The sequence below is a fragment of the Pseudorca crassidens genome, chromosome 14 (genome assembly GCF_039906515.1).
Source record: "Pseudorca crassidens isolate mPseCra1 chromosome 14, mPseCra1.hap1, whole genome shotgun sequence".
Classification (NCBI taxonomy): domain Eukaryota; kingdom Metazoa; phylum Chordata; class Mammalia; order Artiodactyla; family Delphinidae; genus Pseudorca; species Pseudorca crassidens.
This window is the reverse complement of record NC_090309.1, coordinates 74,665,043-74,690,886: the sequence shown is the minus strand read 5'-3', so window position 1 is coordinate 74,690,886 and position 25,844 is coordinate 74,665,043. Positions and strand designations below refer to the sequence as shown.

The 25,844-nt window shown below is 42.6% G+C and overlaps 1 long non-coding RNA gene across 3 annotated transcripts in view; it reads right to left on the bottom strand.

Annotated features, from left to right (window-relative positions):
• Positions 1-25,844, bottom strand: part of LOC137205420 (uncharacterized) — a 429,493-nt gene that overhangs the window by 59,782 nt on the left and 343,867 nt on the right. For 2 of the 3 annotated variants that reach the window (XR_010934129.1, XR_010934127.1), the window contains exons 9-12: positions 25,329-25,397; positions 23,161-23,848; positions 21,705-21,835; positions 19,216-19,367 (exon numbers count right to left, since the gene is read on the bottom strand). This is a non-coding gene — a long non-coding RNA (uncharacterized lncRNA). Of the gene's footprint in view, positions 1-8,772; positions 8,937-19,215; positions 19,368-21,704; positions 21,836-23,160; positions 23,849-24,416; positions 24,627-25,328; positions 25,398-25,844 lie in introns of all 3 variants that reach the window. The other variant, XR_010934128.1, reaches the window with a different exon arrangement.

The following is a 25,844-nucleotide window of genomic DNA, read 5'->3' as shown; positions in this document are numbered from 1 at the left end:
TCTCAATAGATGCAGAAAAAGCTTTTGAGAAAATTCAACACCCATTTATCATAAAAACTCTCCAGAAAGTGGGCATACAGGGAACCTACCTCAACATAATAAAAAGACAAACCCACAGCAAACATCATTCTCAATGGCAAAAAACTGAAAGCATTTCCTCTAAGATCAGGAACAAGACAAGGATGTCCACTCTCGCCACTATTATTCAACATAGTATTGGAAGTCCTAGCCACAGCAGTCAGAGAAGAAAAAGAAATAAAAGGAATACAAAATGGAAAATAAGTAGTAAAACTGTCACTGTTTGCCGATGACATGATACTATACATAGAAAATCCTAAAGATTCCACCAGAAAACTACTAGAACTAATCAATGAATTTGGTAAGGTTGCAGGATACAAAATTAATGCACAGAAATCTCTTACATTCCTGTACACTAACAATGAAAGATCAGAAAGAGAAATTAAGGAAACAATCCCATTTATCATCACAACAAAAAGAATAAAATACCTAGGAATAAACCTACCTAAGGAGGCAAAAGACCTGTACTCAGAAAACTATAAAACACTGATGAAAGAAATCAAAGATAACATAAACAGATGGAGAGTTACACCCTGATCCTGGATTGGAAGAATCAATATTGTGAAAATGACTATACTACCCAAAGTAATCTACAGGTTCAATGCAATTCCTGTCAAATTATCAATGGCATTTTTCACAGAAATAGAACAATAAATTTCACATTTTGTATAGAAACACAAAAGACCCTGAATGGCCAAAGCAATCTTAAGAAAGAAAAACAGAGCTGGAGGAATCAGGCTCCCTGACTTCAGACTATACTACAAAGCTACAGTAATCAAGACAGTATGGTACTGGCACAAAAACAGAAATATAGATCAATGGAACAGGATAGAAAGCCCAGAGATAAACCCACACACATAAGTCACCTTATCTTTGACAAAGGAGGCAAGAATATACAATGGAGAAAAGACAACCTGTTCAATAAGTGGTGCTGGGAAAAATGGACAAATACTAGTAAAAGAATGAAATTAGAACACACTCTAACACCATACACAAAAGTAAACTCAAAATGGATTAAAGACCTAAATGTAAAGCCAGACACTATAAAACTCTTAGAGGAAGACATAGGCAGAACACTCTATGACATAAATCACAGCAAGATCCTTTTTGATCCACCTCCTAGAGAAATGGAAATAAGAACAAAAATAAACAAATGGGACCTAATGAAACCTAAAAGCTTTTGCACAGTAAAGGAAACCATAAACAAGACAAAAAGACAGCTCTCAGAATGGGAGAAAATATTTAAACAAAGCAACTGACAAAGGATTAATCTCCAAAATATACAAGCAGCTCATGCAACTCAATATCACAAAAACAAACGACCCAATACAAAAATGGGCAGGAGACCTAAATAGGCGTTTCTCCAGAGAAGACATACAAATGGCCAACAAATACATGAAAAGATGCTCAACATCACTAATTATTAGAGAAATGCAAATCAAAACCACAATGAGGTATCACCTCACACCGGTCAGAATGGCCATCACCAAAAAATTAGAAACAATAAATGCTGGAGAGGGTGTGGAGAAAAGGGAACCCTCTTGCCCTGTTGGTGGGAATGTAAATTGATACAGCCACTATGGAGAACAGTATGGAGGTTCCTTATAAAACTAAAAATAGAACTATCATATGACCCAGCAATCCCACTACTGGGCATATACCCAGAGAAAGCCATAATTCAAAAATATATATATGTACCACAATGTTCATTGCAGCACTATTTACAATAGCCAGTACATGAAAGCAACCTAAATGTCCAACAATAGATGAATGGATAAAGAAGATGTGGCACATATATACAATGGAATATTACTCAGCTATAAAAAGGAACAAAATTGAGTTATTTGTAGTGAGGTGGATGGACCTCGAATCTGTCAGAGTGAAGTAAGTCAGAAAGATAAAAACAAATACCGTATGCTAATGCATATATATGGAATTTTAAAAAGCAGTGCTGGTGAACCTAGTAGCAGGGCAAGAATAAAGACACAGACCTAGAGAACGGATGTGAGGACATGGCAGGGGAAGGGGAAGCTGGGATGAAGTGAGAGAGTAGCATTGACATATATACACTATGAAATGTAAAATGGATGGCTAGTGGGAAGCAGCAGCATTGCACAAGGAGATCAACTCGATGCTTTGTGACGACCTAGAGGGGTGGGATAGGGATTGTGGGAGGGAGGCTCAATAGGGAGGATTTATGGGGATGTACGTATATATATAGCTGATTCACTTTATACAGCAGAAACTAACACAACATTGTAATGCATTTATACTCCAATAAAGCAGAAACTAACACAACATTGTAATGCATTTATACTCCAATAAAGATGTGGAAAAAATATATAGTAGCTGACACATAAAAGGTGCTCAATAATTGTTATAAAAATAAAATTACATGGCAAGCTGGATAAGTGTTTACAACAGTTAGAATAAAGGCAGAATATATAAAATGGATCTACACACTGTTTACAACTCAAGCAAAACTATGTGTGCATCTTTGACAAAGACTTGTGAAACTGACAATGGCAAAGATCAATTTATTAGAGAAATAGAATTCTGGAAATTTTAAAATTGACTTTCCCCTTTCATAGTATTCTTAAATAGCTTATCAAGAATTTTGTTCATGAAAGCCTAGCTCAGTGCTATTCTACCATCAGAGCTCCCAAAAACATAAAGGTATCAACTGAATGCAGAAACCAGAGGTCTTAACTGGTTAGCTACTGAACATTCCTGGTGAAAACTGTATGCATATCAGCAGGCCAGAAAAATGGATATGTACAAAGGAGAAGAAATGCCAGTTGCCTTTTGTGCTGAGCTGCCATACATAAGGAAGACTTGCACAAAACCTTAATTCTGTCTGAAAAGTAAACAAAACCAGAAATTGCCAGCACCATTTCATAGAAGTGAATTCCAGAGATGGATCTTTAAGTCAACTCTCCACTATATGCAAAGAACATATTGAAAGAGTAGGGGAGAGAGGCAAGAGAAAGGAGAAAGAGAAGGAAAATGAGTGGAAGAAACAAAATGTGATTTGACAAAGAAGAAAGAAAAAGAGGCAATTAAAACTCAAATACATCTACCTGTTGGTTCTCTTAAACATCCTTCCCTGAATTTTCGCATTTCAAAATGTGCCGTTGTTTAATTTCACCCAAGGAATAGGAAAAATGATGGTGCCATTAATTGAAATGGGAAATCCAAAGGAGGGGATGCTTTGAGAAAATATAAGCCTGTAAAGAGGACTTGATAAACGTGTGTGCGTAGGCCATTAAGTGCAAGTGTCTTGTTTGTTGAGTTTCAGTTTCCAATAGGACATCTTTCATGGCCTGCCAAAATAGGAACACCTCCTCCCAGGGGGCAAGACTACATTTCAGTTAATTTTCTATTTCAATAAGATAGAAATTGCAAGTCAGCAAGAAACAGAGACAGGCTACACAGTTTCCTTAGTCTTGTATTCCCGATAAAATGCAGGGCCCAGAAACAGCAAGAATAGACCTCACTGCTCTTGCCCTTTGCCTACAAATGACTAATGATGAGGGTAGGTTGGGTGGAGGTAGGCTGAGGGCAGGTGGGGCTACCCTGGCATTGAGGCCACATTGAAGGCTAACAACACACACCCCTTTGCAATAAGTTTAAGGGAACAGCATAGTCTTTTCTTCCCAACAGAGACTGACATTTAACCCCATCCCAAAGTAATCACCACCTCCACTTTTCCCTCCCTCTATAAGTCAACAGGAAAAATAACATTCCCCAAATAAGAGATTCATTTCTCATCAAAATAGAACCTTCTTTTATGTAACTACACAGAAGCTTCCTTACTGAAGCACTAAATTCAAAAGCAGCTATAAGTAAAAAGAATCTGCTCTTATCATAAATAAAAGATCGTATATGCGAACTTATTTGCAGTAAAATCTTATGATAAAAAATATAATTTATACCCTAGTTTCTCCTGTGTATTTTATGTAATATCCCAGTAAAATATTTCCATTTTACAACATGTACCTATTAAAACCATTCCTCATAAAACTGTCAGCATAAAATACAAAAACTGGAAGGAAAAAACAGAGGAAAAGAAAATATATCAAAAAGAGGTGATGAAAGGCAACAGAAGGATGCTTGTGGAAACCCTCCCAGTGAGACATAAATAACAGTAATATGGAGGCAGTGGAAGATGCTAATAATTAAGTAGGATCTTTTAAGGTGAATCCTTAAATCCTTCTTCAAATGCCATTCGTTTCTCTATGCTAACAAGGAATACTCTCACAATAAAATCTGGAGACAGGACCTTACTAGTGACACAGAATGAGTCTACAAAATAAGTCAATTAAAAATAAAGTGTCCTGGGCTTCCCTGGTGGCGCAGTGGTTGAGAGTCCACCTGCTAATGCAGGGGACACGGGTTCGTGCCCCGGTCCGGGAGGATCCCACATGTCGCGGAGCGGCTGGGCCCGTGAGCCATGGCCACTGAGCCTGTGCGTCCGGAGCCTGTGCTCTGCAACAGGAGAGGCCACAACAGTGAGAGGCCCACGTAGAGCAAAAAAAAAAAAAGTGTCCTGGAGGACTTTCCTGGTGGTGCAGTGGTTAAGAATCTGCCTGCCAATGCAGGTGATATAGGTTCTAGCCCTGGTCCAGGAAGATCCCACACGCACAGAGCAGCTAAGCCAGAGCGCCACAACTACTGAGCCTGCACTCTAGAGCATGTGAGCCACAACTACTGAGCCCGTGTGCCACAACTACTGAAGCCCGCGCGCCTAGAGCCTGTGCTCCAAAAAAGAGAAGCCATGGCAATGGGAAGCTTACGCACCACAATGAAAAGCAGCCCCCGCTCGCCGCAACTAGAGAAAGACTGCACGCAGCAACGAAGACCCAACGCAGCCAAAAATAAATTAATTAATTAATTTTTTAAAAAAGAAAGTGTCCTGGAAACGGCAAATATTGTCTGTGAAAATGCAGCCCAACATGTGATTGAAGTTTACTCTCGAGTCAACTGGTGCTCCTCCCACCTACAGGTGGACTTGCAGCCTGTGAGCCAAGGAGCCCTTAAAACCAGCTAATCGGATCCGTCAGTCTTTGGGAGGTTGTCAGTATTTATTTTGAAATCATTTCAGATGTACAGAAAACTTGTAAGAATAATAAAAAGAACTCCAGATACCTTTCTTCCAGATTTCCTACAACTGTTAAATTTTTATCACTTTCTCATATACATATGAATTATTATAATATATAAATTACATACATTCAAATTACACATATAATTAAATATACACATGTATTTGACCAATTGAGAGTAAATTGCTGATTTATGATACCCATTCATCCCTGAAACTTCAGTGTGTATTATTTGGGGGTACTCTTTTACATAACTAGGAGGACATAATCAAAATCAGGAAAATACGATTTAGTATGATCTAATCTGTAGATCTTATTCAAATTTGGCCAATTGTCCCAACAACAACCTTACAGTTTTTAAAAATGAGATAACTAAAAAAGGAAGAGAAATTGAAAGAAAATTTTAGTCCAGGATGCAGTCCAGGATCACACGTTGCATTCAGCTGTCCCGTCTCTTTGGTCTCCCTTAATCTGGAACAGTACCTCTGTCTCTTTGTTTTTTCTGACCTTCACTTGTTGAAGAGAACAAGCCAGTTATTTTGTAAAGTAACTTGGTTTTGTCTGGTATTTCCTCATGATTATATTCAGATTACACCGTTTTGACAGAAATGCCGCAGAGGTGATATGTCTTGGCATCAGGAGGCATATGTTCATTTGTCCCATAAATGGAGATAACTCTGATCACTTCACTAAAGTGGGGTCCCTTGTAAAATTACTATTTTTCCCTTTGTAATTCATAAGCGGAGATACTTTGAGATTAAGTAAATATCCTGTTCCTCATCAAATTTTCACCCAACAGTTTCAGCATCTGTTGATGACTCTTGCCTAAATCAATTATTATTGTGATGGTTCCAAATGAGAAGTGATGCCGTGCTCTATAGATGGGGTGACTCAGATCTCTGGGGGATCAGATGGCTTAATTTTTGACTTGGAAAAGAAAACAGTATCTATTTCTACTACAATCTATAGAAAGTTAAGCTCAACAAAATTGTCCTAGTTGATGGCACTATGGAGAACATAGCATCCATTTTCTGTGCATCAGTAATTCTCAGCAGAAGGGAGAGGTTTTTTGGTTTTTATTGTTTTTGTTTTTGTTTTTGTGGTACGCGGGCCTCTCACTGCTGTGGCCTCTCCCGTTGCGGAGCACAGGCTCCGGACGCGCAGGCTCAGCGGCCATGGCTCACGGGTCCAGCCGCTCCGCGGCATGTGGGATCTTCCCGGACCGGGGCACGAACCCGTGTCCCCTGCATCGGCAGGCGGACTCCCAACCACTGCACCACCAGGGAAGCCCAAGGGAGAGGTTTTTTAATCACTATCAAAAAGGTCACAGGTTTAGAAAAGTTGAGAAATACTGTACTAGATGCTTTTCTTTCAAGAGAAATTAACCTCCAGTTTAGAAAATGGAATGGCTGTTTTTCTCCTAAGTAATTTTGTTTTATTTTATGCAAAAACATTCTGAATTATGTAACCAACCAAGTTTTTCCTTTTGACAATACCTGCTAGAAAACTCAGAACTTAAACGGTGTGTAGTTCATGGTGGTAAGTCTTTTAACTCTGCATTTTAGGGTCTCATTTTTTGATCATTTAATGTTTCCAACTAGTTTTGCTTTCTCCTTTTGCTCTAATTTCTTATTTATGCATCTATTTTATTAGGTATTTTTGGAGCCAAATGGAAACTTTGTGGACTAAGATAGGCATACAAACTAATTAATAAAATAGTCTATAATTTCTTTTTTCATCAGTTGCTCTCTCTCAAATCTCCAGATCCAATTTCTTATCACCTGGGGCTATCTTATTTTGTTCCACTTGACATGACATGTTGGAGGAGGGGAGTGTGTGAAAGAACACATGAGAAACTTTAATTCAGTGTCATTGGTTAATTCAGTGACTTTATGCTTTCCAGGGCCCTAAAATAATGAGATTGGTTATTGCTTGTCACTTGGAATGGATCCTTCTTGGTGCAGGGAGAAGAGCACTGAACCAGTCATCAGACGGCCCATCCGTGGTATAATTCTACTTCTGCCACAGATGTGGTAGGACCTTGAATAAACCAATTCCAATATCTGAACTTCAGCATCCTTGGGGAATAACTGGTAATGAAAGCACCTAAACTGCCTATCTCACCAAACTATTGGAAAACTCAATAGGAAAGTGCTTCAAGAACTACAAGATCCAAGAATTCCTTATCATCTGGTAAGAGCATCAGACCATAAACAAGTGAAAAAATATACAAATAACTTAATTTCAGATAATAGTAAATGCCATGAAAACAAAATAGATGAAAAGGTTCAAGAAGGAAGGCGGGGAGGGTGATTTGAGACCAGAGGGCCAAAGGAGACCTCTGTAAGGAATGGATATTTAATCAGAGACCTGAATAAGCAGAAGCAGAAAGCTATGCAGAGACGACAAGAGCACATGAAGCGGGGATAAAACCTCGAAGGCAGGAAGCCACTCAGTGGGCTCCAGTAACTGCAAGAAGCCAGTGTGTGTAGGGGGTGCTTACACAGGGTAGGTGTGGCAGAGGCGAAATTGAGGTGGGAGGTGCAGCCTTTGCAAACCAATCTCTCTGCGGCCTCAGCATTAAGAGCATGGGCTCTGCAGTCCACAAACCTGGGTGCACCTCCTGGGTCTGCCTCTCACCATCGTGGTGGAGGTACTTAAGCTCCCCGTGCCACAGCTTTACTGTATATAAAACAGGAAACATAATAGCAGTTTCTTTACAAAATGGTGTGAGAATTAAGTGTGCTGATGCTTAGTACAGTGCTTGGTACAGGTGAGCTCTTAAGAAGCTTATTACTTTCCAGTCCACTCCATCAAAGGAACAACAATGACCCTTAAAGAATAAACCGCACAAGTCAGGGTTCAAGCACATTTGATAAAACTTTTCTCATAGGATAAGCAGTAAACTCCTCAAGGATAGAGAACCTGTCTGCTCCAGCCCCTCAGCACCTAGCACAGAGCTGCACATAGTAGGTGCTCAATAAGATATCTACCCTGAGTAAATATTTGTGAAAGGCGGTTCCTGACAGTAGTAGCAAGCCAGCCATGAAATGCAGGCAGTAAATCCCGCTCCCCTGTGCCCAGCTCTATACAGAATTCACAACAGGCACAACTTGCTTTTAAACTCAAGTTATGTGAAATGTTTTGAGATGGTCCTAACTTATTCGGAGGCATGCTCACCTTAAGTAATGGGCTGTCTCAGGAGTGAGTCCCTGGCTCTGCCATAATAGCTGATTTTTATCAACAATTAGGAAAAGAGGCACTTGTCTGATTACTCGGCCAATTTCTGAGCAAACGGCTCCTCAGCCAACCATTACAAATACGTCCCACCACCACCAGCGTTTCCAAGTTCAGACTTCGCATTCTGGTCATGCTAGGAATGTAATCAACTCCCTCTGTAGAGGTAAGTTAATTATCTCCTTAGGCTGTGAACGAACACACGGGTTTGCTTTCTGACCACGGTGCCTCATGAGAGGGCCCTCCAGAGGAGCCAGAGGGCTTGTCGGCTGCCACCACGGGGCCCCGGATGGCACCCAGGAGCCGTGGTTCAAAACGATCTGGCCTTTATCCCCCAGGTCCCCCATCGCACCTGCTTTAGTGATGCAGCGCTGGACACAGAACTTGACTCTCTCCAGTCTCCTTTGGCCAGCATGGCCGTGCCCTGTTGGCTGGCGCTGGGCTCCTGGAGCTCACCCAGCACCTCCTGCAGCCCCGCTCAGCTCCCAGCTCAGGGTGTCCCTCTGGAAGCTGATCCTGAGATAGATAAGGGAGGAAATCAGCTTCTCTGTCCTCCATCACCAGGCTGCCAGGGACAGCAGGACCCAAAGACTCAAACATAAATCACCTACCTATCTCCATGTTTTAAGCTTCAGCTTTAATCCAGCTCAGAGTAGGATTAGCTTCCTCAGAGACTGCTAATTGCCAGATGGCCGCTGATAGCCAACCAGGGAAACGTGTGTGTCAGAGCCTGCTGTGAAGCCTTAGAAAGTCAGAACTGGAAAGGATCTGAGCGAGGCAGGCCAACCCTTCACTTCTTCATCATCACAATGGGAACAGGGGCAAGGCAGGGAGCTCTCGGATGCACAGTGAGTTAACAGCACGTGCTGGGACCTTCCTCTGGGTTATTTGAATTGAGGGGAGAAAGAGAGATGAGCATTGAGAGATAGCAGCGCATCCCTAGCTGATTATGTCCTGCTGCTCTCAGACAGGGGCAGAAGCAAGAGGAAGGAAAGTTAATTTACTGAATACCTCCTATATTCCAGGTGTGATGTCAGCTCTTTTCATGTGTAACACGTGGGTTCTAATCCCTGGGCTGCCACTGACCCTACATGTCATCTTGGGTAAATCACTTTCCCTGTGGAGGAGTCTTAGTACCTCAAGTGAAGGCTGAGAAGGGTAGAGTGGATTATCTCTAAGACAGTGGTTCTCATTCTTTAATGTGCACCAGAATCCCCTGGAGGGCTTGTTAAGATACAGGTTGCTGGGTCCCACTCTCAGTTTCTGAATCATGGTGCTTGAGAATATGTGTGTCAAACAAGCTCCCCAGTGGTGTGTTGACGGTGTTCATCTATGGACCACACCTAAAGGTGCATCGCTCTAAGATACGACCACCAACTCTAAAGTTAAATAGCATGCGTGAGTTCATGAAAAAGAAACAGACATACACACACACACACACTCTCTCTCTCTCTCTCTCTCTCTCTCTCTCTCTGTTTAAAAAAGAGTAAAAAACAAAAGACCCCAAGCTAGTAAATCAATCCCAGTGGGTCCAAGCCTATAGGTTTCCTTAAACTCTTGAAAACAACTCTAACATGTAGCAAGCCAAATCTGAACTCAAGTTTATGTTGTGTGGCTCAAGTCCTTTCTTTGGAGAGAATAAAGTGCTGCCTTACCCCCAAGAAGCCTATAAGCCTGAATGAAGGGCGTTCATTAACACAGTCACACTCAGATGGAGGCCCAAGTGGCATCCCAGGGAAGCATCTGAATGTCTTTAGTATCTGGTACATCCAGACATTTGCTATGTACCCTACGAGGACTGCAACCAGCAGGGGTACCACTGGGATGGAGAAGATGCAGGAGTGCTCACCATTGCTTCCGTGGTGTGACCAGAGGTCCACACCCCTAAAATCCCCACCCAGAGCACTGCCAACCTCCCAGGACATCAGCAGATTGTTTCTGGGAAATTTCTCAAAACATATATCAACCCAAAGGAAAGCAGAAAAAAAAAACATATATATTGAAAAACCAGAAAAATACCCAAATGCTCCTAGGAGAATGTTTGACCCTTGACATGCTATACTCATGGGCTGAATATCTAAGATCAAAGCTACCTTGGAAGGGTATTATGGCTTTTACAGAACAACAACAAAAATGGGCAGGAAGAAAGCCCGGGGCAAGAAAGCCAGAGAACTTCCACGGGGCGCCACCTCTCAGGGAAGATATGTCGTGGCTAAAATCCAGGAAAGCTGTCTGATATTGGTGTCATTTTTGGTCTCCGGTCCTTCAGGCTGGTCCACTATCATTGCAGAGAGAATATTTGGCCAACGATGGGAGATGAGAGAAAAGAAAAAGAAATCTCCTTTCCGGAGTCCCCAGTGAGGCACCCAACAAGCTTAACCCCAGGTGGGAGCCGGGTCTCTCACCCAGAGTATCATCTAATGCTTGTCTCCCCAGCCCTTTCCTTCCTACCTTTCAAATAGAAGCACTAAAAGCATTTACACTAAAAAGTAATTCTATATAATTGTTACAAACCAGAATGCAAATGTCATAGATAATCCTTCTGGTAAAATATACACAATGTAAAAAAAAAATCAACTTAACAATCAATCTAACAATTTAACAGAGTACCCATTTATCAACTCAAGCCCAGAGTGGGGACAGAGGGTCGGGTGCAGGGGAAACAGAAGAGTGGAGGGTAGAGGTAAAAATAAGCATCTCTCTTCCTCTTAGACAACAGAGTTAATAGAGATACTCGGCACGGATAATAAGTGACATATAAGATAAAATATTGTTTATTTAATGTAACCATTAATAGAATGTAAAAGGCTTTATATCCCACAGAGACTACCAAAAAAGAAATCAGACCGCATGGAAGAAGCAAGAAAACGGCAAAAAAATCACCACCACCCTTCCAAAAAGGAGGCATAAACAAGAGAAAATAGGAAAATAAGATAGTAGAATGAAGACAAACCATGCTTTCCTAAAAGCCAAACCAAAAGGAAAACACCCACTGCTTCCGACGATCATGTGGTATATTATACCCGTTCCCTCCGGGCCCCTTGGTTGTTTCATTTCTGCATCTCACGGACTTGCCTCCACTTCAACCACTGTGGCCACTGTCACTCATTAGACCCTGTCATTCCCTAAAGTGTCCCCCCTTCAGGAATAACTAAACCAATCACTGTACTCACATCTCCTGACATTTCAACTGCAAAAGGAGAGAGGGCAGGTTCAAGGGAGGGCTTTGGCTTCTTTAGGTTTGTAGTAGGAGAAAATGAGATTTTGTTTAAAAAAAAGAAAGAAAAAGCCAATGAAAAGAGTTACAAAGTAAAAGGACGAACAAACAGGAAAAAAAAGGGAAATCAATATGGCAAGTTTTGAAGATGGCAGTTTTGAGGTAGAGACGGGGTCAGGAAAGGGTGGAGCCACTGGCCTCGGAGTTAATCAAGCCTGCAGTTCCTCAGCCACATATCAAACTATGGAATGAGACTGAAGCAGCATTCAGAGAAAAATTCTGAGCCTCAATTTTATTGCTTCAAAAAGGAATAAAATAGAGAAACTGAGCATCTGCCTCAAGATGTCAGAAAGAGAACATAATGAGAAAAGTTTTTATAAGAATGTAATAGAGATAATATTACAAATTATGGTTTTTAGAAAGAAATCTACAGAAATGGAAAAGTAATTCCAACTGTTGACTTTAAAGAAACAGAAAAATATATAGTGGGTGCAATTAAGGGGAAAAAGGTTAGGAATAAACATGGCATTTAACCGTAAGTATGAAGTTTACTTTTTTAAAAGGTAAATGAGTACTATGTCAGCCCTGCTAGTATATTTGAAAATCACTAGGAAAAGAGTTTCTAGAAAATCTATAAACACCAAAATTGATTCATTAAACAAACAGCCCAAGTAGTTCAATAATTATAGGCAAATCTTAAAGAGTTCAACAGACTATATACATATAGACTATATATGTACTACACACATACATATAAAGCAAGCTGTACTCAGATGAAACTTTCATGTTCTCAGGGGAAAGATAATCTTAATGGTACCCAGACCCACAATCCCTTATTTATAGTTCTAAACTTCCAAACGCTTTGTAGTTTATTTTATAAAGTGTTTGAAGACAAAACCTGACTGAAACTCATTTAACATTAAATTTGATCTGAATTCATATATATATATTATTATTATTTTCATGTCATGGTATGAAATAGTAACATGTTTATTATGCCCTGCTGCCCCACATCCCACTAGGTGAGATATGTAATATTGGTTTGGCCAAAAAGTTCGTTCAGCTTTTCCATAACATCTTATGGGGTTTTTGTTTTTTGGAAGATTTTTAATCACAGTTTCAATTCTGGTGCTTGTGATTGGTCTGTTCATATTTTCTATTTCTTCCTGATTCAGTCTTGGCAGGTTGTGCATTTCTAAGAATTTGTCCGTTTCTTCCAGGTTGTCCACTTTATTGGCATAGAGTTGCTTGTAGTAATCTCTAATGATCTTTTGTATTTCTGCAGTGTCAGTTGTTACTTCTCCTTTTTCATTTCTAATTCTATTGATTTGAGTCTTCTCCCTTTTTTTCTTGATGAGTCTGGCTAATGTTTTATCAATTTTGTTTATCTTCTCAAAGAACCAGCTTTTAGTTTTATTGCTCTTTGCTATTGTTTCCTTCATTTCTTTTTCATTTATTTCTGATCTGATCTTTATGATTTCCTTCCTTCTGCTAACTTTGGGGTTTTTTTGGTTCTTTCTCTAATTGCTTTAGGTGCAAGGTTAGGTTGTTTATTCGACATGTTTCCTGTTTCTTAAGGTAGGATTGTATTGCTATAAACTTCCCTCTTAGAACTGCTTTTGCTGCATCCCATAGGTTTTGGGTCGTCATGTCTTCATTGTCATTTGTTTCTAGGTATTTTTTGATTTCCTCTTTGATTTCTTCAGTGATCACTTCGTTATTAAGTAGTGTATTGTTTAGCCTCCATGTGTTTGTATTTTTTACAGATCTTTTCCTGTAATTGATATCTAGTCTCATAGCGTTGTGGTTGGAAAAGATAGCTCATATGATTTCAATTTTCTTAAATTTACCAAGGCTTGATTTGTGACCCAAGATATGATCTATCCTGGAGAATATTCCATGAGCACTTGAGGAAAATGTGTATTCTGTTGTTTTTGGATGGAATGTCCTATAAATATCAATTAAGTCCATCTTGTTTAATGTGTCCTTATTTATTTTCCTTATTTATTTTCATTTTGGATGATCTGTCCATTGGTGAAAGTGGGGTGTTAAAGTCCCCTACTATTACTGTGCTACTGTTGATTTCCCCTTTTTATGGCTGTTAGTATTTGCCTTATATATTGAGGTGCTCCTATGTTGGGTGCATAAATATTTACAATTGTTATGTCTTCTTGGATCGATCCCTTGATCATTATGTAGTGTCCTTCTTTGTCTCTTGTAATAGTCTTTGTTTTAAAGTCTATTTTGTCTGATATATGAGAATTGCTACTCCAGCTTTCTTTTGATTTCCATTTGCATGGAATATCTTTTTCCATCCCCTCACTTTCAGTCTGTATGTGTCCCTAGGTCTGAAATGGGTCTCTTGTAGACAGCATATATATGGGTCTTGTTTTTGTATCCATTCAGCCAGTCTGTGTCTTTTGATGGGAGCATTTAATCCATTTACATTTAAGGTAATTATCGATATGTATGTTCCTATTTTCTTAATTGTTTTGGGTTTGTTATTGTAGGTCTTTTCCTTCTCTTGTGTTTCTTGCATAGAGAAGTTCCTTTAGCAGTTGTTGTAAAGCTGGTTTGGTGGTGCTGAACTCTCTCAGCTTTCCCTTGTCTGTAGAGGTTTTAATTTCTCCATCAAATCTGAATGAGATCCTTGCTGGGTAGAGTAATCTTGGTTGTAGGTTCTTCTCCTTCATCACTTTAAATATGTCCTGCCACTCCCTTCTGGCTTGTAGAGTTTCTGCTGAAAGATCAGCTGTTAACCTTATGGGGATTCCCTTGTGTGTTATTTGTTGTTTTTCCCTTGCTGCTTTTAATATGTTTACTTTGCATTTAATTTTTGATAGTTTGATTAATATGTGTCTTGGTGTGTTTCTCCTTGGATTTATCCTGTATGGGACTCTCTATGCTTCCTGGACTTGATTAACTATTTCCTTTCCCATATTAGGGAAGTTTTCAACTATAATCTCTTCAAATATTTTCTCAGTCCCTTTCTTTTTCTCTTCTTCTTCTGGAACCCCTATAATTTGAATTTTGGTGCATTTAATGTTGTCCCAGAGGTCTCTGAGACTGTCTTGAGTTCTTTTCATTCTTTTTTCTTTATTCTGCTCTGCAGTAGTTATTTCCACTATTTTATCTTCCAGGTCACTTATCCATTTTTCTGCCTCAGTTATTCTGCTATTGATCCCTTCTAGAGTATTTTTAATTTCATTTATTGTGTTGTTCATCATTGTTTGTTTCCTCTTTAGTTCTTCTAGGTCCTTGTTAAATGTTTCTTGCATTTTCTCTATTCTATTTCCAAGATTTTAGATCATCTTTACTATCATTATTCTGAATTCTTTTTCAGGTAGACTGCCTATTTCCTCTTCAATTGTTAGGTCTGGTGGGTTTTTTATCTTGCTCCTTCATCTGCTGTGTGTTTTTCTGTCTTCTCATTTTGCTTATCTTACTGTGTTTGGGGTCTCCTTTTTGCAGGCTGCAGGTTCATAGTTCCCATTGTTTTTGGTGTCTGTCCCCAGTGGCTAAAGTTGGTTCAGTGGGTTGTGTAGGCTTCCTGGTGGAGGGGACTAGTGCCTGTGTTCTGGTGGATGAGGCTGGATCTTGTCTTTCTGGTGGGCAGGTCCATGTCTGGTGGTGTGTTTGGGGGTGTCTGTGGCCTTATTATGATTTTAGGCAGCCTCTCTGCTAATGGGTGGGGCTGTGTTCCTGTCTTGCTAGTTGTTTGGCATAGGGTGTCCAGCACTGTAGCTTGATGGTCATTGAGTGAAGCTGGGTGTTGAGATGGAGATCTCTGGGAGATTTTCGCCATTTGATATTATTTGGAGCTGGGAGGTCTCTTGTGGACCAGTGTCCTGAAGTTGGCTCCTCTATGTCAGAGGCACAGCACTGACTCCTGGCTGCAGCACCAAGAGCCTTTCATCCACACAGCTCAGAATAAAAGGGAGAAAAGGTAGAAAGAAAGAAAGAAACAGAATAAAATAAAATAAAAAAGTAAAATAAAATACAGTTATTAAAATAAAAAAATAATTATTAAGAAAAATAGTTTTTAGATCAAACAAACAAAAAAAACAGACGGACAGAACCCTAGGACAAATGGTGAAAGCAAAGCTATACAGACAAAATCTCACACAGAAGCATACACATACACACTCACAAAAAGAGGAAAAGGGGAAAGCATAATATATCTTGCTCGCAAAGCCCACCTCCTCAGTTTAGGATGATGCGTTGTCTATTCAGGTATTCCACAGATGCAGGGTACATCAAGTTGATTGTGGAGATTTAATCCGCTGCTCCTGAGTCTGCTGGGAGAAATTTCCCTTTCTCTTCTTTGTTCGCACAGCTCCCGGGGTTCAGCTTTGGATTTGGCCGCGCCTCTGTGTGTAGGTCGCCGGAGGGCGTCTGTTCTTCGCTCAGACAGGACGGGGTTAAAGGAGCAGCTGATTCGGGGGCTCTGGCTCACTCAGGCATGGGGGAGGGAGGGGTACGGATGCAGGGCGAGCCTGCGACGGCAGAGGCCGGCATGACGTTGCACCAGCCTGAGGCGTGCTATGCATTCTCCCGGGGAAGTTGTCCCTGGATCCCGGGACCCTGGCAATGGCGGGCTGCACAGGGTCCCAGGAGGGGAGGTATGGATAGTGACCTGTGCTCGCACACAGGCTTCTTGGTGGCGGAAGCAGCAGCCTTAAGGTCTCATGCCCATCTCTGGGGTCCGCACCTTTAGCCGCAGCTCGCGGCTGGAGCTCCTTTAAGTGGCGCTCTTAATCCCGTCTCCTCGCGCACCAGGAAACAAAGAGGCAAGAAAAAGTCTCTTGTCTCTTCGGCAGCTCCAGACTTTTTCCCGGACTCCCTCCCAGCTAGCTGTGGCGCACTAACCCCCTTCAGGCTGTGTTCACGCCGCCAACTCCAGTCCTCTCCCTGCGATCTAAGCTCCGAAGCCCAAGCCTCAGTTCCCAGCCCCCGCCCACCCCGGCGGGTGAGCAGACAAGCCTCTCGGCCTGGTGAGTGCTGGTCGGCACCGATCCTCTGTGCAGGAATCTCTCTGCTTTGCCCTCCACACCCCTGTTGCTGCGCTCTCCTCCGCGGCTCCGAAGTTCCCCCCTCCACCACCCACAGTCTCTGCCCGCGAAGGGCCTTCCTAGTGTGTGGAAACCTTTCCTCCTTCACAGCTCTCTCCCACTGGTGCAGGTCCCGTCCCTATTCTTTTGTCTCTGTTTATTCTTTTTTCTTTTGCCCTACCCAGGTACGTGGGGAGTTTCTTGCCTTTTGGGAGGTCTGAGGTCTTCTGCCAGCATTCAGTAGGTGTTCTGTAGGAGTTGTTCCACGTGTAGATGTATTTCTGATGTGTCTGTGGGGAGGAAGGTGATCTCCGTGTCTTACTCTTCCGCCATCTTCCCCCCTCCTCGGAGATAGGGTCTTTAAAGAGGTAATTAAGTTACAATACGGTTGCAGGTGTGGGCCCTGATCCAATATGACTGGTGTCCTGATAAGTATAAGATGAGTAAATTTGGACACAAACACACAGAGGAAAGACCATGTGAGGACACAGTGAGGAAGTCGCTATCTACTAGCCAAGGAGAGAGGTCTCAGAAGAAATGAACTCTGCCATCACCTTGACCTGGGACTTCTAAATCTCCAGAAATATGATAAAATAAATTTCTGTTGCTTAATCCACCGAGACTGTGTAACTTGTTGTCGCAGCCCTAGCAAACTAATACAGGCACATTTAATATTCAAGTTTGAATAATTACTAAGTATTCATTCCACCATTATAAAAACATCTCTTTTCCTTCTCTCTGGGCACTACTTTCATGAAAATTCCAAGAATCATAAGGACACCTACTCTGTGCAAATAGTCAGTCCTGGTGACCAGTTTTACAGAAAAAAGTGCTAGAAAATCTGACCAGTCCACCAGAGGGCCAAGTGTACTGCTACTATGATTCTTGGACCACACACACGGTATTTGTTGAAAGCACGTGACTCAGAAACGGGGTCATCCTTGTCCATGGATCAGAGCTTATCAATGGTCCAGACACCAGCACCAGGTGGCCCACGCTCCCAGGCCATTGTCACCAGCATTGGGGTGCTTGAGGCATACACCACCCAGGCTAGTCCCATAGGACTTCTCAGGATACAGAGAAGGAGGAGGACACGGCTCCCTCCCTGTATTATGCCTGCATACGGTGGTTCGACATCATTCAATGTCTCAGCTCCCAATGCTGCCATTCCTTTACACAGCACTTTCCTCATGCACTCAGCCATTTTCCCTAAGGCACGTGCACTGGGCCCAGGTGACTGAGTCCAGGAGGCTCCAGACTCAGCCACACACCCTGACCTGCATCCTGCCCCACACACTCAACTTCCTGGCCCTCAGGAGAAAAAGCAGCCCTTCCTTCACTCAGTCCAGAGCGTGCCTATGCCTGCCTAGTATTATTAGTCATACTATTTTCAAGGGGGAATCTCACCTTGTGAAATGAAACGTGACCTGGTGAAATGAAATAAAAGCAAACCAAATCCTGCCAAGTAAAAAGAGGTGTGTTCCATAACTAAGTAAAATTATTTCAGGAATGCAGAGACAGATAAATATTAGGGGAAATTTTTAAATGACATATCACTAAGTCAAAGGGGAAAAAAAAAATCTTCTTAAAAGATGAGGAGGTGACTTCAATAGCATTTCTAATTTATAACACTAACCACCACAACAAAAACATTTTATAAACTAGGAATGGAAGATTGCTCCTTGATATGATAAAAAATCAAAATTGTCCCAAGCCAAATGGCAGTAATAGCTAGTTAAAAGTAAGTGATGTTTCCACTTAACAAAATAATAAGACAAGGCTACTTGCAATCATGGTCATTGTTTATAGTATTCTAGAAGTTCTAGACCTGTACTGTCCAAAATGACAGCCACTAGCCACATGTGGTTACTGAGCACTTGAAATAGGGCTCATCTGAATTGAGGTGTGCTGTACCAGATTTTGAACACTTAGTATTTTTTTTAAAAAGAGTGTAAAATACCTAATTTTTAATTTTTGTATTGATTTAGGTTGAAATTTTATTCTGGGTATATGGGGTTAAATAATAATATATTATTGAATGAATTTCATGTTTCCTTTTACTTTCTTCTACCGTAGCTACTAGAACATTTTAAACTACATATATGAATGGCATTATACTTCCATATTTCAGTGCTCTTCTAGACAGTGTAATAAGGTAAAAGAAAAGAAAAAATCTTTAGCCACAAGAAATAAGAAGGTGCAATTATTACTGTTTGAGGATTAGATGACTGGGTAGATGAGAAGTTATTACACATTTTAAAAAATAATTATTTAGAAATTAATGACTACTTTCTATGCCAGCATTAGACAGTTAGAGAATATAATGGAAAAATGAATCTCAAATGTCCACAAAATATATAATATACTCAAGAATAAATTATATGTAAAATGTAAGACATTTTTATAAATAAATAGTTTAAAATGGCTTTAGTTTCTCCTTTGCAACTGTTTAGGGAAGAAGTAAAGATGTTCTCAGAGAACACTAGTCTGAACTGAGGCCCCCAACTGAGCAAACAGCCGTACTCACCTGACTGCCAGTCTGTAGTGGCTGCTGAGGACCAAATATCCATGTCCATCAAATACTGTAGAACTCACAGCATACAAGTTCAGCAATGACCTTGTTTCTGGCTCCATCTTAGGTTTCCTATCCTGATGTTTCTTTGCTTAATCATCCAAGCACTGCATTATAAAACATGATACATGCATCAGCTATAATTATACACTGACTTCATGGTTTGTTTTTTCTCCTATTCCTTTAACTTTTTAATGTAGGGCTGGCTGGTCCTTCCCCTTCTCTCAAATGATATTTCTTAGTCATCTTGTATCACTTCTTCAGGGACAACCATAGTCTCTGTTTCTGCACCTCTGCCTTTTCATCTGAACAGATACCCCCTTTTCATTAGAGGCATTTGAAAATGCAACTCTTAGGACTCAATCTTGACAAATATTGCAGAGACAGAGGGACATTTTAACCTTTGACTTGTCAAGGGTAGTCACATCTACACTGAGGCTTAGTAAGGATGTGAGAACATTCCTTACTAAATAAATCTTTTTCTGTAACTTTGGATGTTAACTTTAATGTCATTTAATATAGGAGGAAATTTGTATATGATTTCTCTGAATCCTTAATAGCCTAGGTTTAATAGACTGGAAAGGCAGGGCAGGGAGTCACATATCCTTGGCAGAGGATATAGGACTGTTTGGAGAAAACCTGAGAAAAACCCTGAGAGCCTCCAGGACCCAGTACCTTTGCAATCTGTCTGGTTTATTATCCTGGCCTGGAGCTTGGGACCTCTTACCTCCCAGGTAAAAGACTCCTTTTGGCCCTGGGGACAAGGACAATAGCCCCCCAGAAGCCCAAGGGACAATTTACAAAGGCCCAGGGCTTACAGAGCCTTGCAGTGTTTCTCCACTCCAGACATGAAATAGGGCTTCTGATCCAAGGGCCATCCCAGGGAACTACTGGGAAGACATGAGGATCTAGGCTGACAGGGGAAGTGTGCCATTTCTTAAGGCAAAAAGCAGTGGAGAAGAAGCAAATATGGAGGATAAGGAGTTGAGTTTGGGACATTTTTTTTTACTTATTTTTGGCTGCATTGGGTCTTCGTTGCTGCACATGGGCTTTCTCTGGTTGTGGCAAGCAGGGGCTACTCTTCATTGCAGTGCATGGCCTTCTCTTTGAGGTAGCTTCTCTTGTTGCAGAGTACGGGCTCTAGGGTACACGGGCTTCAGTAGTTGCAGCACATGGGCTCAGTAGTTGTGGCGCACAAGCTTAGTTGCTCCGCGGCATGTGGGATCTTCTGGGACCAGGGCTCGAAACTGTGTCCCCTGCATTGGCAGGTGGATTCTTAACCACTGAGCCACCAGGGAAGCCCGAGTTTGGGACATTTTTATGTTGACGTAGAACTACCAAGCGAAGATATATTAGTAGGCATTAGGATCTGGAATTCAGGAAAGACATTAGCCTACAGACGCAGATGTTAACAACTAAAAACGTAAGTCCAGTGGTATTTGATATTTCTCTCCAGGAAATCATCGAGTTTTTCATTTTCAGGAGCACACAGAGGACATGTCTTGGATGACACAGAGGAGATTTTAGAGGAACAGCACTGAACCTCTCTTACGATGCAGGTGGCCAGGAACTTCTGAGTGTTATGTGTCCATTTTCAACTACTGCATAACAAATTATCAGACTTAGCAACCGTGAACAATACACATTTATTATCTGACTATTGCTGTGGGTCAGAGTCTGCGTGTGGCTTAGCTGGGTCCTCTGTTCAGGGTCTCATAAGGCTGCAGTTGAGGTTTTAGCCAGGCTGTGTTCTCATCCAGAAGCTTGAATGGGGAAGAACCTGACTCCAAGCTCACTCAGGTTACCGGAAGAATTTATTTCCTTGTGGCTGTAGGACTGAGGGCCCCAGCGTTTGCTGGCTAATGGTTGGAGGCTGCCCTCAGCTCCTAGACGTCACCCACCATTCAGAGAGGCCCACGTGGACTTCCCCAAAATGGCCACTTACTTCATCAAAACAGTGAATGAATTTGCTAGTAAGACAAAGCCTCATATAATGCAATGTAATCATAGGAGTGACATCCGTCACTTTTGCCATATTCGGTTGGTTAGAAGCAAGTCAGGTCCCCCTATACACACTCAAGAGGAAGGTATTATACAGGACACAAACAGGAGATCAGGACCATGGAGGGTCAACTACCTCAGAATCTGTCTGCCACATGCTGCATGGATGGGAGAGGCATTGAAACAGAGCTGAAAAGCCATCTCCAAGGAGCAAACATATAGCAGTGGGAGGCACAAGAACATTCACCACATATTCTGCCATAGGCCACATAAAAGGTGCAAAAGACCACAAATTTAGGCAGCTGCACATATCAACCACTGATTAAATACATTCATTGACATATTCTGTTACGAGGGTACCTATGCTATACTTCAGAAGGTTGAGAGCGAGAGAGGGGGGAAGCAAACAAGCTAGGCTGACGATAACCCTCAAAATGTATTACCTGGGATATTCTGGAGAGATTTGATCGGCATAGGCATCTGAACATTGAATGGGCATGGTGATCGGTCAAAGAATATCTTGGTTGATTTATTTCTCCATCTTCCCACTAGGAAGAACGGAGTTGATGCAACTCTAGAAAGAGGAAATATTTGAAAACTTCTATAACTCAGTAATCAAAACCTACATGAAATAATAGATATATGCCAGGTGCTAAGCAGTTCATCAACAACCTGTGTCTAACTGCTCAACACAGGAAGCTCTGGCCTGGGTTGTTGCTCCTGTGCCCTAACTAGCCTCTCACCTCAGCACCTGCCCTGGAAGAGCTGGCCAAGACTCTCCAAAGCTGCCAACATGAGGGGGTGTGCAGTTTCATCTCCATCTTTTCTCCACCAGAAGCACACCCATGACACTGCCATCTGCTCAGCAACATGGCATCCCAGGCACCAGGGACCCCGTTCGGGACGTGAAACTGGGTACAGGGCCATTTCCTCTTGACACCTCAGAACTCATCTCCCTCCTGAAACAAGGACAGACATGCCCGATTTATCAGGGACCCAGCGAGCATGGAGGCAAATCTTTGTTCTCAGTAATTCTGAGACTTCAAGGATATTTGGTAGCAACCGAACCTAGCCTGCCTGAGCAACTGTTTCTGCAACACCAAACTCCATGAGGTTGTTAATGGTGAGAAGCGACTCTTGCTTCATCACAAACCAGCAAGAGGACGTGCCCATTTCTGCTTGTCCAAAGAAACAAGCATGTCAGGAAATAACAGCTCTCCCAAAAGGGCAGATGGGCAGCTTCTCCACCCCGCCCCTCCCTTTCCGACCCCATCACAGACAGGAGAAAACATTCACCCAGCCAGGCCAGGGGAGGTGATACATGGAGGAGAGATGGATAAAAATTTCATTTCAGGCTTTGAAGGTGTACCCTTTGGATGCTCCTTGTCCCATTGTTTTGTTTGTTTATTTTCTTGCAGGGGTGTTTGGGGAAGCATGATGCTGTTTTGCAAAAAAGAAAGTACAGGATTTCTGAAAAGACAGCCCCGGGTCTAAATGCTAGCTTTCTCCACGTATTCTCTGCCCACCTTTCAATAGAACAGTCTAATCCCCTTAAATCTGTTTCCTCATCGTCTTAGAAGGGAACATTTAAAAGGTACTTAATCTCACTAAGTTATTGCCACGGGAGCATGTTGAGACCCAGCATTGCACAGAGGCATCCTACACTCCGAAGGACTGCAGAGCTGAAGCCAGCCCGGGGTCCGTCACACCCATGTTAACACTGCACGCCTGGAAACTAAAACCCGTGCTGGGAAAGGGACTTGGCCAAGTTCTCTATGCCAAAAAGATGCCACATGGGGTACTGCCTCCTGCCCAGGCCTGCCGGAGTGGGGAGACAGAGCTGAAAAGTAAACTTCAAAAAACAAAGAAGAGAAAAAGAAACAAACTCCTCCGCCTTGCCTGGGGGTGAGAGCCTTGAGGTTCAAGTGGGACTGAAGAGGGTGGGGCTTTTAGCGCAGGCGCAGGACTGGTCAGGTGGTGAGTCCCCACCGCAGCCAATGAGAGCTCCCATCCAACCTGCAGCCACCCTAGGTCTGCGTGACTCCAGGGGTCCCCTGCTGCTGGGCATCCGAGTGGCCCATCACCCCAGGCTCTCAGACTCTGTTCTGAAGGAGAGAGACGGTAGCAGAGCTGGTGGAGTAGCAGTTTCAGCAGCTCCCGTGCCGATCGGCAGGTCTGCGTCTCTGTATCGGGGCGGCCCCATCTCTCTGTGCATCAGGAAAGCTCCATGGACATATTTGTTTACTCCATTTGCCGATATGAAGTTTGCACAATATTGAATCTGGAAAGGACACTGCATCCACTGACAGGAGTTGTCCCAGCTGTTAAAAGAAAGAAAGAAAGAAACCAGCTTTACATTTTTTACATTTTGGAGTAAAAATAAAGACACTCTACCGTGTGCCAGGCTTTCCGATGGATGGTTCTCGGGGCGGGGAAGGCCACGTCCGTGGTCAGGCCACGCTCCCAGATCCAAAGTATTGTTGGATGGCTTTCTCCTAAACACTGTTGGCAGCTCCAGGGACGGCTCTTTTGGTAAAAAGGATGTGCTGGAACGAAACATGGGCCTCCAGCCAAGACACATTTCTTCCTATAAAACAGAAAACATGCACATGTCAGGATGCAAGAAGCCAAAGCCTCTTCAAGAGGGGAGGCATCCTCCTCCACAGCATCCCAGGAGAACAGGGGGAACAAGGCTGAGCTGGGCTTTGACCTGAGATGCGTGGTAGGGAGCAAAGAGCTGAATGTGTATTCCAGCCCTCCCCATCCCCCCACCTCTCCAAGCCAGGCTTTCAATCAGATGCCTTCTGTCAGCTTGCTTATATCCTCAGATTGGTCTAAACACCTAGCTCCAGTGTAAGGCATAATGAGGCCCTCCAAATCTGTAAGAGCAAAGACTCAAAGCACAAAGTCAGGGTAAGTGGAAGGAAGCCCAGGAGGGGGTGTTCTTCACAGACCCTGGACAGCCATTCCCCTGGATCCTCTCTTCTCACTCAGACCACACTCAGACCCTTCTCATCACAGATCCTTCCAGCCTTCTTGGCAGGCTCTGGGGAGCTGCACAGAAGCACTGCTTGTCCAAACATCATTCTACACGTGGCACAATTCCCTGGACCCTCCTACCCAGAGTGGGGTCCTCAGGGCACCGTCAGCCTCACCTGGAGGTTGGTTAGAAATGCAGAATCATCATGTCCAGGTGTTTCACAGGCACATGGAAAGTTTTACATGCACTGCCTGGGGGCTTCCTGGAGCATCCTCCTAACTGGACACATGTGCGTCCTTCAAGGTCCTCCAGCAGAGAAGGATGGACAATCGGTGAATCATGAAGTGACAAAGCCCCTCCTCTCACAGCACTCCCAGGTCACGGCCTGGGTGTGGATAAAAGGCACTTTGGACTATAGATCCCACAGCCCCCAGGACTCCAGTTTTCCCAGCCACCCAACCTCTACAGTAGGGGAGCATCTGCTCACACTTTCCCCTCACCATCTTGGAAGAGGAAAAACGGTAGAGCTCAATTCCAGGATGATTTAAGACATCAAATGAGAGTTAAAAAAAAAAAAATCAGATCTGGGGTTCTTCATTGTGAATTTTTTACCCTTTAGCCAGAGTTTGGCTTTACCTGCTCTAGGGACAAAGGAGTCAGGTCCCACGCAGCCTGGGTAAAGTTGGAAATTAAGGGTAGTTGTGTCCCTTGGGTGGACATCTGCAGGAGCAGTGGCCCATCGTGAAGCCCAGTTCTGTCTCATCATTTGGCTCTTTCAACGCTGTTGCTCTAGTCTGGTCACTGAATCTGGAGAACTTATGAGCTCATTCCTGGGCAAATCACCAAGCCCTGCAGATAACTCAACAGCGAGCTCCCATCAGGAGCAAAGTCGCCCTGCACACCAGCAAGGCTCACCAACCTGGATCCTCCCTCAACATCCAATGTGATGGTGACATAACCACCCAGCCCCTGTGATCAGTAAGCACAACCGCAGGCCTTCAGCGCTTCTCCGGGAGAAGCAGGGGCTACCTTTCCCTCCCGGTTTTGGCCCTCAGGACCTGGTCCATAAATATTACGAGTATCTCACCTTGTATGATGTGTGTGGCAGTTGGAAATGTTTGTTCTGCCGCCATAGCTGCTGCTTAGTGCTTACATCCTGTAAGGATAACGGGAACAGAATTGTATTTACTATCAATATGCTATTGGCGTGTGCTATAGAGAGTTTTCGTTTGGCATCATACACATAGATTATAAATTGCAGTTTTGGCCCATCACATCCAGTTGCCATTGGTCATGCCTGGAAACTAAAGCCTAGGGTGAGAAGGGGACTTGACCAAGTTCACTGTCCAAGTTTTGTTTTGTTTTTAAGGGCTGCAGCAGTCAGAGGGTTATAGCTGTTTAAAATGTTTTTCAGGTTAAAATTACTATAGAAGATTACATTCTATGAAACCGTGTGGATTTGGTTACCTTTTTTCCCATGTGTTAAAGCAGACACAAAATGACTTTCTGAGGAGAATCTTGGTCTAACCCACAGGTACAGCCTGGGTTATCTCCAAAAGGAGACATGAGAGCTTTCTATTCAGGCAGGAGTTCTTGTAAGGTG